The following is a 6,801-nucleotide window of genomic DNA, read 5'->3' as shown; positions in this document are numbered from 1 at the left end:
TGTTTTGTGCGCCCCCCATGTATGTGTTCTGTGCTAATAATGCACGGTTGTGAAATGTCCGTACACATTTTGTGGCACTATGTAATTGTTAGTGCATCCTCCTGCGGATGCTTCGTGCTAAAAATGCACTTCCATTAAAATATTGTACGCTCATGTCAACTGGTACTATATTTTCAATTGTTTCTCTGTCAATTTCAGATGTTTGTTTCCAATTACTTCAGTATCTCCCTGTTGCAATTCCAGGTGATTCATTATTCATGTGCCAATTTGAGGTGTTTAATTCTGATTCCTGTATTTACAGTGTAAAATTAAAACTATTGTTTTGAAACATTCCAATGACACCTGGTAATGGTTCTGTTTTTTTGTAATTTGAATTTTGTTTTTCTGCAATAAATATTTGAAATGGATCTGATACTGACTTATTACTTTTAGCACTCTTTTTCACCACATTCCCACGTACAGATATTGCAATATCAACTCTTCCTTTCTAACTGTTTCAAACAAGCTCTATTTTTTAATTAAAAAGGTTTTTTTCTTGTGGCTGTTTGATCAATTCATAGCAAGCATTGACTGAAATAAATAAAAAACGCTGGCGCTGGACCCGAGTACTCTTCAGACTGGCTCGCTCCCCCAGTATGAAAGTTTTTGTCTTGTGCACGTGGATTTAAAAAAAAAAATATTTATTTTACACAATTAAAAAAATAATTTGAGTAAAATAAAACATTAAAACGTTCATAATAAACAATAGTAAACAAGAATTAAACTGAAAAAAAAAATAGACCGCCCATGCCGGGAATCGAACCCGGATCCCTTTGGCCACCAAGCCACCACCTTGAATCACTGACACAGTGTCCCTGTCGCTCTCTCTCGTGCTCTCTGTCTTTCTTTCAGTCTCACCGAGACCAAACCTGCACTGTAGTTTCTTTGCCGAGACAAAATTAATCCCCACCCGCTGGCTGGCTCGCAAATTGTCTCGCATGCGATACGCATGCTTTTCATGACGCACGCGTTCGGCTGTTCTATCAGCTCAATGGCTGGCTATCGCTCCGATTGAATTCGTCCAACCGTCAAGAACTTTTGTGTTTTTTGGGGCATTTAGGTCCCAGGTAACATTATGAAGTTTTAATACGATCAATCGGACCTATTATCAAGTTAGTGTATCAACTTTTGAACGAACTGCGCCCAGTAGTTTCCCAGCAATAAGCTGTTAAGTCCAGACAGACAGACAGACAGATACACACACAGACACACAATTAAAGTCTGCTGGACCCTAGTACTGCGTACTCGGGGACAATTTATATATCCAGCACAACATGCAATTCATTAACTTTTGACCCTAACCTTTAACACTTCCCAAAATACATCTTTGGTGGACATTGCATCGACGCTGTTCATTTTGAATGAACATTTTTCTTGTAGTGCTTGTTGTGGGATAAAGGATGTCGACAAAAGAGGATTTTCTGAAGTGGGACGACTTGCCACTGGAGTACATTTTTGGAGAATTTACGGAGGATGATGTGAAAGCGGTTCCGAACCTGAAAGTGACGAAATCGCAAGCGAAACGGTTCTTCCGCCTCCTGCAAAGCGTCAACGTTCGTCTGCAAAGAATTTCAAGTGTCCCGATTGCACCAACAGTTAATAGTTATGCCTCTATCAGCGGTTTCAGAAGACATGTCACCAAGAAGCACAACAAGCCACATTTGAAAGGTAAGACTCCATATATATATATCTGCGCGTGTGCGTGTGTGGTTCATAATTATTATCATAATAATATCTAGGCTATCTAGGATATCTACCCTAATAAAATAAAAATGTAAGTTATTACATGGAATACCAACATACCAATCACAGTAAAACCGTGTTATCAGTGGACCTTGAAGCCCAACAGATTAATGCATCTCCTGAAAGCAGTGAAGTAGGAATTTGTGAATGGGGATTTCTGTTATAGTAGACATCTGTTTGGGAACCTGCATACTTACAAAACATGTTCATTTTAGTTTTTACATGATGAGCAGTAAACATGAATTGTGCTGTGTATCCTGATGTTGAAATTTACCTGACAGCATTCATTAAGTTGTATGTTATCATTCTCTGTTTCAGCCAGTGAGCATTGAATTGACAACGGTGACGCCCAGTCTGATGCACGGTTGCAGTTTTAGACGTACTGGTTGAGTGAGACTGCTGTGACGCTGAGAGGAACACCCGCCTAAGCAATGCAACCTGAGACCTGCTCATCAACGCTAAAGCCTATTAAAAGGATTGAAGAGGATGCCTATATTAATATATCTTCAGAGAAATCATCTCTTACTGCCATAGCGGCAAGTATCGTCTCAAGAGATGGCAATGTGGATGTGAGATGATGAAACATTTAAGACTTTATAAGCTTCACTCATGCGTCAATAATAAAGATGCAGGGTGCACAGATGTGGACAAGGTACCATGAACTTATGAATGATATTCCTTAGGTTCAGGACTGAAGGTATTCATGTTCAGTCACTTTATGCAGCATGTGCATCTGGTAGACATAGCTTGAATCAGTATTCAGATAGCTAGCATGTTTTGGACATATTTGGCAGTCCATACTGATCTCTTTCCTCAGTACTTTCAGTGTATGGGTACAGGTGAACTGATGTGTGGAGTGCAAGCATTTATATTTGGGAACTGAACTGGTTATGTTGTCCTGTCAAACTCTGTGAAAAGTCCAGAAGCAGAATAATGGTTTTCTTTTCCATTGTCATGTGCATTATTTGGTACTGCAAATATTCTGATGCTTGTGTGAATTTTAAACTGTGCTCATATGCATAGTGACGTATACTTCATTCATTGTGACTGCATTCATCTGCCTGCTCTTTGGTTTTGTGTGTGTGAATAAATTAGTTTCCTGTCATACAGTGTCATCAAGTTTTGGTATGAAAGTGATGATGCGTGCTTTCTTTTCTATCACCTCTCCCTATTTTAGTGTTTTTTTGTTTTGTTGCATACACAATAAATAAGAACAAAGCAAAGAATCAAAAGTTTTCTGAGTAATTTTTATTAAACACAACACCTGTCATCAGTTCTAAGTTAATCTTTAATATCTTCGGTTCCTGATGAATCGGGATCAACAGTTAGGCACACAGCAGTCCAGGGCAGTCCTCAATCAGAAAATCACCCCCACTCCCTAGGTTCTGCTGGAGCACCCTCGTCAAGCTTGAAAAATAAAAAGGAAATATATAGTAATTTAATCAACTTGATATTTCCAACAACAAGTACAGAAGTAGCCATGGAAATGTGTTGATAGAAAGACTAGTAGGTCCTTTCGAGGCAAAAACTGAAAAAGGCTCTGCCTAGTGACAACTTCTTTGGCCCCGTGAAAATAAAAGACACACACAATTTGCATGATCTGTGGGGTGTTGTTGTTGTCATTGTGTTATGTTATTATGTATGGCTTTGCTTTTAACTCTGTCTCACAGTTGGGAACAGGAGAAATATGTAGTTAGTCCCTCCTTCTTGCATTTCCCTTCATAAATCCAGGCTAGAGTACTTGACATACCTAAATTCGGTCATCCCTTCTACATTATAGTGTATTATTTTAAATTTAAATTATGAAAAATACTTACTGGATCTGAGTACAAAACTGCAACAACTTGTCTTCCTCAGTCTTCATATTCCTTTCTTCAGCATTCTTTCTGCATGCTGCATCATGTTTAAATCTCGATCCTTTCCGAGGCATTCCAACAAGTTTTCCGCCGCCCCATCTGGAAAATCATTAAAATAATGACAACATAAACATATTACATATGCCCCTACATAAACAACCAATTAAATGTGTTTCTGATTCCTTGTTGCAACACTCTTTGCAAACAATAATTATTATTATAAGTATAAAATTAACAGCTCACCACTAACAACATTTAAAAAAAATGTATACGCTTTGACTTTAAGGTAACTGTAAATCTGTTAAATTATCATTATTATATATGAAATTAAAGTCAGATAAACAGCAATACAGATATGACACATGTACAGATGAATTGTGCAGGAAAAACCCTTTCTTTTCATACATGACATATTTTATGATTTATTTGACTCTTTGATTGTCGGTAGAGTCATGCAGCAATAGCTCTTAGACTAGGACTGAAATTCTGTTATCTGCAAATATGTCCAAATATCCCAACTTTAATGCAACGATTTAATTAAAGTAAGAAAAAGAAAGGAACCATGGATGCACCTTGCTTTCAAAAACATAATCATTAACACCATTACATTTTTTCTAAATTTTTCTGTTGAAGATATTGATTGCAAAACTTTTGGAAATTAGCAAAAAAAGACGCATTTTCGAGGCTTCCCTGCTGAAAACATTTTAATTCTGAGACTTGAGGAGACTTTTTAGTATAAATCGTGGACTTCATGTTTAAAAAGTTCGCCGCCATGCATTACTATCATAAACAAATTACAACACACACAGGGCAGCTTTAAAATCAAATGCTTCTTTTTATGTATTTTTCTTGTCACAAAATGCAACTTTTGCACATCGGACTTTGAAACTTTTCGGCCCTGTTGAATAATTTCACGGGACACCGTTTTCAGTTTTACTTTCAACAATAACAACTAGCGTAAATCAGTTAAAAATTTAAAATTAGTTTTATTACTTACATGAAATCATCAACTGAGTCCAAGGCTTTGTGGGAGCAAGTTTATAGACCAGCAAAGTTAGTCACTCACTGATTTTGTAACTGTCACCCAGAATCGCGGACGTGCACAGTTGTGTTGATAAGATTTGGAGGATTTTGTTCGGGACAACGACGCTCTATGGGTGGTTCATTATATAAAGGGAAGCAAGCAGTTGAAAACGGGGGTCGACAGAGCCAATGAAGGGGGATACTAACTTGTAAATAATATACTTGTGTAGTGGATCATTTTATAATTCATTTTCTCTCTGATTCTTTAGTTTTTTGCTGTGCTTCAAATAATGTTCTCACCAAAGCCAAACAAACAAATCTGATGCATAGTTGAATTAGTCTTACTCGCACACTGAGATGTATTAGGGGAAGGGCTCCTAATATGGACCACTTTTTGTTTCATGCTGATAACTAGCTTGTTTTCTTGCGAAGAAGTTTCATTTTGTGTTTGGTAGTCCTCTCTTAGGTTAACCGTTAGGCCTAATTAGAGTGAAATAGCTTTGATAGACATTCGGCAAAAATTAAATACAGAAAAAATCACAAATGGTCCATATTAGGAGCCTGGGTGCCTAATATGGACCAGTCTTCTTCTTCTTCTTGGCGTTCGCAGAGGTTACACAATCAGTCCAGCACTGGTGATAAATGTTGTCGTTTTCTCCAACTCCTGTCGACTGCCGTATAGTTTGGTCTGCAAGGGAGTTGGTGACGGCCACACTTCTTTTCGTTCCTCATCTAGTAAGGGACATCGCTGTAAGATGTGTTCCGCTGTTTGGTCCTCTTGACCGCAGGCACAGGTTGGTGATGGCGCCAGCTTGAACTTTCGGTTCATGTGAGCATTGAGCCTGTTGTGGCCAGTACGCAGCCTGATGAGGTTGACTTGCTGCTCTCTGGACATTGTGTGGTAGTCATCTCTGTTTGTCCTTGGCCTCATCAATGCCTTGATGATTGTCTTCTGCTCACTAAAGCTGACACTGTTTTCAGGTTGGTCTTCCACGGCTCCTTCTTTTGCCAGCTCATCTGCCCTTTCATTTCCTGGTATTCCACAGTGTGCTGGTATCCACTGGAGGACAACTCTTCTGGTTTGTCTGACCATCTGTAATGCTTTGGCCAGCTGTGGGAGTTTGTCGTTCTCTAGGGCCTGAAGGACTGAAAGGGCGTCCGAGAGGAAGACAACTTGGTAGCAAGGGTCTGCGGAGTCCTGAACGAAGGAGGCGGCCTGCATGAGAGCTTCTGCTTCTGCTTTATAGTTTGTATATGGACCAGTGAAACGGCCTTCACGAATCACTGTAAAATGCCTCCTATACTTCAAAATAACATGAAACAATTTAGTGTGCAAGTAAGACTAATTAACATATGCTTTAGATTTATCTGTTTTGGGTCGATAAGAGCATTATTTGAAGCACACCCGGAAACTAAAGAAGCTTATCAAAAACAGAGTGATAATAAGTGAAATTATCAACTTCCACGAAAAGAAGACTATTTGTTGTATTTGTTGAAAGCACGAGGGCTAGTCCCAGCGAAGCTGGAGGTATCCCACGAACGCTATACTGTAATCGATTTGAGAAATGTGCATACCGAATAATACATGATAAAGAAGGATTCTTTGTGCCCGAAAATGGGCCACAGTTGGAGATGGAAGTTCACCAAAAATTGGGACCATACTAACAAAAATACGGTGGGTAAAATTGGCGCCCCCATTTTTTGAGCAAACGCCACCCAAGGCCGCTTTGGACGGGTAGAAATTCCGTAGTTTCCAAGTCTATGGATAAAGCTCGCGTAAGAAGAATACGTCACGGTCGAAAGTCTTTGACGTCAATTAATGCATCATGACGTCATGCCTCCCTGTAGTCTTTCTCTCTCGCGCGGTGTGTGTGTTTGTGTTCATTTTGTGCACATGTGTTAGTGTTACTGTTTGTGTGTGTGTGTGTGTGTGTGTGTGTGTGTGTGTGTGTGTGTGTATGTGTGTGTGTGTGCGCACGCGTGCATGAGTCTGTACTCGTGTGTGTGGTGTGTGTGTGTGTGTATTTGTGTGTGTAGGCCTATGTGTGTGTGTGTGTGTGTGTGTGTGTGTGTGTGTGTGCACGCGTGCATGAGTCTGTACTCGTGTGTGTGTGTGTGTGAGTGTGTGTGTGTGTGTGTG

The 6,801-nt window shown here is 39.5% G+C and overlaps 1 long non-coding RNA gene across 1 annotated transcript; it reads right to left on the bottom strand.

Annotated features, from left to right (window-relative positions):
- Window positions 1-2,713: 2,713 nt before the first annotated feature.
- On the bottom strand, window positions 2,714-5,019 carry LOC138951528 (uncharacterized). The gene is made up of 2 exons (XR_011451147.1): window positions 3,600-5,019; window positions 2,714-3,189 (listed from the first exon to the last, which is right to left on the bottom strand). It is a non-coding gene; the product is annotated as an uncharacterized lncRNA (long non-coding RNA).
- Between the last annotated feature and the right edge of the window lie 1,782 nt (window positions 5,020-6,801).

The sequence above is a fragment of the Littorina saxatilis genome, linkage group LG16, assembly GCF_037325665.1.
Source record: "Littorina saxatilis isolate snail1 linkage group LG16, US_GU_Lsax_2.0, whole genome shotgun sequence".
In the NCBI taxonomy this organism is placed as follows: domain Eukaryota; kingdom Metazoa; phylum Mollusca; class Gastropoda; order Littorinimorpha; family Littorinidae; genus Littorina; species Littorina saxatilis.
The sequence above is the reverse complement of the archived record's forward strand: the minus strand, read 5'-3'. Positions and strand labels throughout refer to the sequence as shown.